Source organism: Thalia democratica, unplaced genomic scaffold, assembly GCF_965202585.1.
Source record: "Thalia democratica unplaced genomic scaffold, ktThaDemo2.hap1.1 HAP1_SCAFFOLD_1346, whole genome shotgun sequence".
Classification (NCBI taxonomy): Eukaryota; Metazoa; Chordata; class Thaliacea; order Salpida; family Salpidae; genus Thalia; species Thalia democratica.
The window spans coordinates 7,501-17,500 of record NW_028140221.1 but is presented as its reverse complement, the minus strand read 5'-3'; the positions used below and the strand labels follow the sequence as shown (position 1 = coordinate 17,500).

The window sequence follows — 10,000 nt, the reverse complement described above, 5'->3', positions numbered from 1 at the left end:
AGGTCAAAAGTGATGTACTATAAAAGTACATGCGCTTTGTACGTCGGCCTTTTGAAGTCACTTAACTTATTCTCGAGCACCTACCGTCGTTGCTACCTCACCCGAGGCCAGCAGGCTGCTCACGCTTCAGCTGTGAAATCGCCAGACCAGCTGTCTTTGACGACACGCTCCTTAATACAGAAACGAGTCGCAGGCACTTTCAAACTAATGAAAGGATCGGTGTGTTAAAGACCCTGAGACGGACGTGGCCCCAGGATTACCCGAGGCCGCAATACGCGTTCAGAATATCGATGCTCAATGTGTCCTGCAATTCACATTACTTCTCGGAGCTAGCTCCGTCCTTCATCGACGCTCGAGCCGAGTGATCCACCGCTAAGAGATCTCTCGTGTTAATCAATCTCAATGCAACCAAAAAATCGTGTTCAAAAAGAAGCGGCCGCGCCAGCACTTGCGTGCTGAATTATTACTCCCGCTGTCAGGAAGCAACGCGACCGAACTATAACAGTTACAGGGCTCGGTCCCTTCGAAGAAGAGACGTCGCTTGAAATCAAATTTCGATTCGTTAATGATCCTTCCGCAGGTTCACCTACGGAAACCTTGTTACGACTTTTACTTCCTCTAAATGATCAAGTTCGATCGTCTTTTCGAACACCGGCGAGTGCGTTGCCGCACGTACCAGGCTCAATCGGAGGACCTCACTAAACCATTCAATCGGTAGTAGCGACGGGCGGTGTGTACAAAGGGCAGGGACGTAATCAACGCAAGCTAATGACTCGCGCTTACTGGGAATTCCTCGTTCAAGGGAAACAATTGCAAGTCCCTATCCCTAGCACGACCGGGGTTCAACGGATTACCCGGACCTTTCGGCCTAGGGAACACACGATGATCCGGTCAGTGTAGCGCGCGTGCGGCCCCGAACATCTAAGGGCATCACAGACCTGTTATTGCTCAATCTCGTGTGGCTAAACGCCACTAGTCCCTCTAAGAAGTTGTCTCCGACCCAATGGGTCGAGCAGCTATTTAGCAAGTAAGAGTCTCGTTCGTTATCGGAATTAACCAGACAAATCGCTCCACCAACTAAGAACGGCCATGCACCACCACCCACAGAATCAAGAAAGAGCTCTCAATCTGTCAATCCTCGCTGTGTCCGGGCCGGGTGAGATTTCCCGTGTTGAGTCAAATTAAGCCGCAGGCTCCACTCCTGGTGGTGCCCTTCCGTCAATTCCTTTAAGTTTCAGCTTTGCAACCATACTTCCCCCGGAACCCAAAGACTTTGGTTTCCCGGAAGCTGCCGGACAGTTCTTAAGTTCGACACTGCCCGATCGCTAGTCGGCATCGTTTAAGGTCAGAACTAGGACGGTATCTGATCGTCTTCGAACCTCTGACTTTCGCTCTTGATTAAAGAAAACATTCTTGGCAAATGCTTTCGCAGTCGTTCGTCTTGCGCCGATCCAAGAATTTCACCTCTAACGGCACAGTACGGATGCCCCCGTCCGTTCCTATTAATCATTACCTCGTGCTCCGAAAACCAACAAAATAGAACCGAGGTCCTATTCCATTATTCCATGCAACATTATACAAGCGTAAAGCCTGCTTTGAACACTCTAATTTTTTCAAGGTAAACTTGCCGGACCACCGCAACACTCAGTTAAGAGCACCGCGAAGGCACCGACCAACAAGAACAACGAGGCCAGTGCTAGCCTTTCGACCGACCAACCTCGCCGTCCCTATATCCAACTACGAGCTTTTCAACCGCAACAACTTAAATATACACTTTTGGAGCTGGAATTACCGCGGCTGCTGGCACCAGACTTGCCCTCCAATGGATACTCGTTAAAAAGTTTAAAGTGTACTCATTCCAATTGCAGGACCTCGTACGAGGTCTGCATTGTTATTTTTCGTCACTACCTCCCCGAGCCGGGAATGGGTAATTTGCGCGCCTGCTGCCTTCCTTGGATGTGGTAGCCGTTTCTCAGGCTCCCTCTCCGGAATCGAACCCTGATTCTCCGTCACCCGTTACAACCTCGGTAGGCCGATACCGTACCGACGATAGTTGATAGGGCAGTTGCTTTAATGAGATGTCGCCAGCACTAGGCCGTGCGATCCGCAAGCTTATCCAGAGTCACCATTGTAACGACCCGAAAGCCGGTTAGTTTTGGTCTGATAAATGCGCGCCTCACGTCAGTTCGGCGCTTTACGCATGTATTAGCTCTAGAATTGCCACAGTTATCCATGTAAAAGCGTACAATCAAATGAACCATAACTGATTTAATGAGCCATTCGCAGTTTCACTGTACGTGAGCTCGTACTTACACTTGCATGGCTTAATCTTTGAGACAAGCATATGACTACTGGCAGGATCAACCAGATAACTATCCGAGGGCGTTTAAACCCGTTGCTCGACTGAGCGTTTTTACTGTATAAATACAGACCTTTTCTATCACTCGGCTTAAAAGCCTTGCGAACGTTACTGAAAGTCGGCGCCGGCCTTTTGCTGTTTAAAGCGCCAGCCCGCGTCGACTGCAGCATGCAGCTATACAACTGACTGTTCTTTCTCCCGACCAACCGTTTGCCTTCTGCCGGTTAACTCGTCAGCAGCAACACGCCATCTGTCTGCTGCAGTTACCCGCCTCGAGCCGTGCCTGCCTGCGTCGGCTACTCGTCTCGACGACTTCGCAAAGCTATAAGCCTACCGCCGCTGGACGCTTGTAGTTTTTCATACGCTGCTCCAATGCGTTTACATAGCACGTTCGCCGCCGCTGCAATAGCCGCGCCTCGGGTGCTAAACAGTAATGCTTTAAGCCCGCTTTCTCGCCAAGTCGACCGAACGCACAAACACGTCTCTCTCACTAGTGTAAAGTAATGCATACGTGTATGATGCTCAAATGTTGCTGTTGAACTTTTTTTGCCGATTTTTTTCAATTTGTTTGTTTCTTTTCAATTATTTTAATGTTTTAAGCTTATTTATGCTACGTTTAAATGTTTTAATACTTTTTTTATACTTTATTTAATATGTTTAAAAGAAATAAATAAAAAATAATATATATAAACTACTTTTTTTAATGTTTTAAATATGTTTGTTTATTATAAATAAACTTTATTTGTATTATTTTTTATTTAAACTTACTTTTTAAATCTTTATACTTGTTTTATCGTTTTAAGCACATTGCGATAAATATAATAAACAAAAAATTGAATGAAAATAATAATAATAATAAAAAAAAAAAAAAAAACATATGCTTATTTTATATGTTTCATTTTATTTTTATTTAAACTTACCTTTCAAACCTTAATACTCGTTTTATTTTTTTAAGCAGATCGCGATAAATATAATAAACAAACAATTAAATAAAAATAAATAAAAATAAAATAAAAAAATCAAACAAAAGCTTATTTTATATGTTTCATTTTATCTTTATTTAAACTTCCTTTTAAACCTTTATAATTGTTTTATTTTTTAAGCACATCGCGATAGATATAATAAACAAACAATGAAATAAAAATAATAATAATAATAATAATAATAAATCATAAGCTTATTTTGTATGTTTCATTTTATTTTATTTAAAACTTACAACTTAAACCTTTGTATTTGTTCTATTCTTTTAAGCACATCGCGATAAATATAATAAGCAAACAATTAAATAAAAATAAAATAAAAAATCAAACATAAGCTTATTTTATATGTTTCATTTTATCTTTATTTAAAATTACTTTTTAAACCTTTATAGTTGTTTTATTTTTTAAGCACATCGCGATAGATATAATAAACAAACAATGAAATAAAAATAATAATAATGAAAAAAAAATCATAAACTTATTTTATATGTTTCATTTTATTTTTATTTAAACTTACTTTTTAAATCTATATAGTTGTTTTATTTTTTAAGCACATGGCGATAAATATAATAAGCAAACAATTAAATAAAGATAATAACAAATAAATAAAACAATACGGCTAAACTATAAAAAGAAAACTAAATAACTGATAAATACTTGTAAAACATTATTTGAAAAATTTATTTTGAAACACAACACGATTGATTTATAAATAATAATATAATTTTAATTTGTGTAGTTCATTTAAAGTAGTCTCCCTTTTTGCTTCTGGTTTTATTAGAGTTATATATAACAATAAATTGTGTAGTTTATTTAAAGTAGTCTCCCTTTTTGCTTCTAGTTTAATTAAAGTTATATAACACATACTATAGTAAGTTAAATAAACTATAGTAACTTTATAAAACTACTTTACAAAATACATTTGTATAATTTAATAACTTTAAAATAACTATCAAGAATAAAATAGAATAGAATAGCTTTAAGTTTAGTATACAATTGGTATGTAAATTGTGTAGTTTATTGAAAGTAGTCTCCTTATTTGCTTCTGGTTTTACTTGAGTTACATAACGTTAAATAAACATACTTAATAAACGTAACCATCAATACTGTCATTTTAATAAAACTAAGTACAAATAACAATACAAATACAAGAACTTTAAAAAGCCTTCGCTTGTATCTGTTGGTAACAGTAAATAACCTATTATGACTCACAATACAAGAGTGCGAAATTTATTTTTCATTTGATTTTTCAGGTATTTATTTATTTGTGGAAATAAACTTTTTTATTACATTAGAAACTAATTGAATTTTTCCTCTAACTATACCTATTATTATATTTAGTATGCTTAAAAGTAATAAAATGAAACGTCGCGATTATATAATAAACAAACAATCAAACAAACAAAGAAATAAAAAAAAATATTTTTTTAAACTTATATTTCAACTATATGTCTTATTTTATTTTCATTTAAACTTACTTTAAACCTCTGTATTTGTTATATATATTTCAACACAATACGATTAAACTATAAGACAAACAACAAAATAAAATAATCACATTAATAAATACACTAAGCAAATAGCTAGAATAAATATAAATAGTTCAATATATACAATATATTTCTTCTATTTTTAAGTTACTTGTTAAACATATTTATTTAAAAATGTTTCTTTAGAATATAAAACTAACAGTTGTACAAATAAAGAAATTAAAAAGCCAAAACACATAACACTAACTTTTCATAAATTAGATATGCAAATATGAACAAAATAATAACTAAATTGTAAAGCTTTTGTAAACTGTGAACTTATAAACTTATAATAATAATTGCATATTCACTATTCACAATAGCTTTTTATTTAGTACACAACTGGTCTGTAAATTGTGTAGTTTATTGAAAGTATAATCCCGTTTTGCTTCTGGTTTAAATTAAGTTATACAACACATACTAAAGTAAATTAAATAAAGTAATTCACTACTATCTATTAAATAAAACCAATTTACAAAATACATTAATTTAAATTAAAGTGAATTTTGAACTTATAATAATAATTGCATATTCACTATTCAGAATTTCTTTAAATTTAGTACACAACTGGTCTGTAAATTGTGTTGGTTCTATTCAAGTACTCTCCTTGTTTGTTTTGTTTTAGTTGTATTTATTTTTAGATACTAGCACATTCAATACACATAATAAAGTAAACCAAATAAACTCTATTAATTTAAACTAAGTACAAATACATTAAGTTAATACAAAACTTTAAAAAGCTTTTGCTAGTATCTGTTGGTAACAGTAAATAACTTATTATGACTCACAATACAAAAGTGCAAAATTTATTTTCGTTTGATTTTTCAAGTAGCCACGCTTTTATTTGTTTGTGGACAAAAAGACTTTAAAGTTTTAGTATAAAAGACTAATTGTATTAATTTTAACTCAGAAAATTGTACTCTACAAGATGGTGCCATTATTTTTTCGATATCTCAAACTGGTCAAACCACTTTTTTAGCGCTCTAATTGGTTTAAACAGCAAATAACGTTATCTGATTGGCTTGAGTTTTTATTTGCTAATAACTAGAATTTACTTTTCTTTTAAGCGTTAAAGAAATGTAAATAAACGAGTAATAAGTATAAATAGGTCAGAAAGAAAAATAGTACAAAAAAGATGAATTCAAAAAGCAAAAGCCTACGGCACGTGGTATTCCCAAGCGGTCACCCATCTAAGTACTAACCACGCCCGACACTGCTTAACTTCCCAGATCGGACGAGATGGGGTGTGCTCAGTGTGGTATGGTCGTAGGCGTTTGAAAGCGTTTACAAGCCTTTATAAACCCTTCGGTTTGTTTAAAAAACCTATTTGCACTTGATTTACAATCGATTTGATATTTTAAAATTATTCCTTATAAAATTTTAACCTGAATTAACTTTTTTTTTGTTTTTTTAATCAACAGTTACTCCCAAACTGTACTAAAACTGTATTGTAACTGTACAAAAGTGTTTGTTTAAATTATTGTTATCTATAAATTACCTAAGACCAGGACAAGTAGAAGTAAAGTTTATTGAATTATTAAATAAATAAAATAAAATCGTAAAATAAAATAATACAATATGTTTACAATTTGTCATTGATCTATCCATTTATGTTATTGCATTACAAATACAAACATTTCATACATTCAAGAGTATTATTCATCAATCTTTTCAATATAATAAGTTTTAAATTTATATTTATTTTTAAATAATTCCTGACATTTTAGATTACCTGAGATTTTTTTTTAATTAAATTAATTTTAGTAATTAAATACTTGACGTTCTATTTTGTTTAATTTGATAACTCAACCATGCTTATTTTTTTTTTACTAATTTAAAGAACTATTAAACTAAAAGACATTACATACAGCTTCTAAAAGTTTTAAACACCTTAAAAAATATTATTATTTTAAAGATATATTAAAGAACTAAACAGATATTACTCCTAAAAAATCTTGTTAATAATATATAAAAAGTACTCAAAGTCAGACTCGGAAATATATATACTGTTGTATATCTTACTTGAAGTTCACTGTAATTGACACTGAAAAATTGACACTTGAAGTTCACTGAAAAATCAACCTATTTATATAGCAAAATATTTCTTTATCTTTGTCGTGGCGCGGTGGGTCAGTGGTCTTATCAGCTGACTCATAAGCAGAAGGTTGAGAGATCGAATCCCGCTAGTCGTCACGAAACACCACTATCGTTCAATGTTCGGGCTTCAAATTCTTTGAGATTATACTGTACTATTTATCTATCTAACTAATCTATCTAACAAATGTTGTTCAATCTAGGTTGTGGGTACTTGGGTCGAGTAATGCCTTTGACTTACAATCTGTTGTGGATTGACAATATTCCTCTATCTATCAATAAACAAATCTATCTAATAAATGTTGTTCAATCTAGGTTGTGGGTACTTGGGTCGAGTAATGCCTTTGACCTACAATCTGTTGTTGATTGTCAACATTCCTCTATCTATCAATAATGATTATATTCAATATTAAATGTTGATTAATTCAGTTGTAAGAAAACCAGTGCGCTGGTTAGGTTGGGTAAGGCCTTCGACTTACAATCTTGGGGATTATCAACGTTCATCACAAGTACAGTAACGATCTCATTGAATTTCCAGTTGGAACATTGGATTGTAGTGGTGGCCTACTTTGTAGGTTTTTTGCCTAGTTTGTTTTTTGCCTAGTAGTGTTTGCCTAGTTTGACAAACTATTGTATATATATTGTACAACTTTATTTGTATTATTTTTTATTTAAATTACTACTTATTATTAAAGAATTAAATTTTCTTAGAAAAAAAAAACTATGTATTTGAACTAATGCTTATTTTATATGTTTTGTTTTATTTTTATTCAAACTTACTTTAAACCTCTGTATTTTTTATACAATACGATTAAACTATATAACAGAAAAATAATTAAATAATCAAACTATTGAATAAGCAGTTAATTAGTGTGTTTTTTTATGCTTCTTTCATTTTTAACTTACTTGTTAACCATATTTCTTTTATTAAAGTATAAAACTAACAGTTACTAAATTTATATTTATTATATTTAAAAAAAAACTTCTATACTAACTCTAATTTCAAAGCATATTAAAACATACAAATTTTACCAACTAAATATTTATTTTTATTTTTATTATTATAATTTTCAAACATAAGCTTGTATACCTTATATACCTATATACCTCATATAGTAGGCTTGACATAACATAACATTATTTAATTCTTTTTGTTTGAAATAAACTCATTTAGTTATTAGTAAATTACAACATAAATGTTTATAACAATAAAACTAAGATTTAGCTTTTGAGTTAGTAAACTTTGATAGTTTTCTTTTAATAGTTTAATAGTCCTTATTTAAGTTCAAACAAAATTGCTATATATTTAATACACATACAAAAGTAAACTAAGTAAACGTAATTCAATAGTTTCTATTAAGTAAAAGTAATTACAAATACATTAAGTTAATACAAAACTTTAAAAAGCTTTTGCTAGTATCTGTTGGTAACAGTAAATAACTTATTATGACTCACAATACAAAAGTGCAAAATTTATTTTCGTTTGATTTTTCAAGTAGCCACGCTTTTATTTGTTTTTGGACAAAAAAACTTTAAAGTTTTAGTATAAAAGACTAATTGTATTAATTTCAACTCAGAAAATTGTACTCTACAAGATGGTGCCATTATTTTTTCGATATCTCAAACTGGTCAAACCACTTTTTAGCGCTCTAATTGGTTTAAACAGCAAATAACGTTATCTGATTGGCTTGAGTTTTATTTGCTAATAACTAGAATTTACTTTTCTTTTAAGCGTTAAAGAAATGTAAATAAACGAGTAATAAGTATAAATAGGTCAGAAAGAAAAATAGTACAAAAAAGATGAATTCAAAAAGCAAAAGCCTACGGCACGTGGTATTCCCAAGCGGTCACCCATCTAAGTACTAACCACGCCCGACACTGCTTAACTTCCCAGATCGGACGAGATGGGGTGTGCTCAGTGTGGTATGGTCGTAGGCGTTTGAGAGCGTTTACAAGCCTTTATAAACCCTTCGGTTTGTTTAAAAAACCTATTTGCACTTGATTTACAATCAATTTGATATTTTAAAATTAATCCTTATAAAGTTTTAACTTGATGTAAGTATTTTTTTTATTAAAACCTATTTTTTTTGGTGTTTTAATTACAATTACTCCCTGTAACTTTATTTAAGACTTTGTTTAAAAGATTGTTAACTATATTCTATATTAAATACTATGATAATTAGAAGTAAAGTTTATTAAGTGATTAAACTAAATAAAAAATATTGTTAAAATAAACATGTTGTGTTTAGTTTGTTTTACTATTTCTCATTGTTCTATTTATAGATGGTATTGTTTTACTTCAAGAATATTTATAGTTAGTTTCTAAAGAATATCTCATACTACATCAGATTTTACGATTAACTTAATTTTAGGTAATAAAATATTTGACGTTTAATTCAATAACTCAACTATGTTTATGTTATAAAATAATAGTATATAATACACATACATTATAATATAATAATATGTATAACTAGTTGTTTTACTTTAAAATGAATAATTAAGCGGAAGAATTAAAAGAACTCACATTTTTGAAGAGAGCGTGGAAAACCAGAATAGTCTTTTAAAACATTTATTAAATTATCGATAAATATAGAATACAATAGAATTAAACATATAAACGTAACTGTGGTTGCTTAGAAACTAAACAAGAAATTTTTTAATAAAAATATAAAATAGTTATTATATAGAATTAAAATAAAATAAAAGTAATATAAATTATATTTTTAAACTAAATAACAATTCACGAGCAATATTAGCGCAATGTCAGAGTATGAGTTTATAATAAAGGAATTACTTCCTTGGTGTTGATACTTACCTTATTCAAATAGAATACATTTTCAGCAATCAGGCTTGTATTTATCTTAGCGCGCGTAACACAACGTTTGTGGGTTTTGGCACACTTTTGTCGATAGTGGGCGCCCCGCCTCTTAAGTACAGAAATTTCGGGAATTTTCGATTTTCGGAATTCTGACTCGACAGATCGTTTTTGTTTGGTCCAGAGACCCCGTAAAAAATTTTTCAGCCCATTTGAAGCA

At 31.5% G+C, this 10,000-nt stretch overlaps 5 non-coding genes across 5 annotated transcripts in view; all 5 read right to left on the bottom strand.

The window, feature by feature from the left end:
* The window catches only part of LOC145848346 (large subunit ribosomal RNA), a 3,631-nt gene extending 3,625 nt beyond the window's left edge, over positions 1–6 (bottom strand). Inside the window, exon 1 of the ribosomal RNA XR_014371901.1 lies at positions 1–6. This exon is cut by the window's left edge and continues 3,625 nt beyond it. This is a non-coding gene — a ribosomal RNA (large subunit ribosomal RNA).
* Positions 7–228: 222 nt separating this feature from the next.
* LOC145848337 (5.8S ribosomal RNA) lies at positions 229–381 on the bottom strand. Its single transcript, XR_014371892.1, has one exon. It is a non-coding gene; the product is annotated as a 5.8S ribosomal RNA (ribosomal RNA).
* A 182-nt stretch (positions 382–563) lies between these two features.
* Positions 564–2,371, bottom strand: LOC145848342 (small subunit ribosomal RNA). The gene has a single exon (XR_014371897.1). It is a non-coding gene; the product is annotated as a small subunit ribosomal RNA (ribosomal RNA).
* Positions 2,372–6,021: 3,650 nt separating this feature from the next.
* On the bottom strand, positions 6,022–6,140 carry LOC145848345 (5S ribosomal RNA). Its single transcript, XR_014371900.1, has one exon. It is a non-coding gene; the product is annotated as a 5S ribosomal RNA (ribosomal RNA).
* A 2,640-nt stretch (positions 6,141–8,780) lies between these two features.
* LOC145848336 (5S ribosomal RNA) lies at positions 8,781–8,899 on the bottom strand. The gene has a single exon (XR_014371891.1). It is a non-coding gene; the product is annotated as a 5S ribosomal RNA (ribosomal RNA).
* Positions 8,900–10,000: the final 1,101 nt, after the last annotated feature.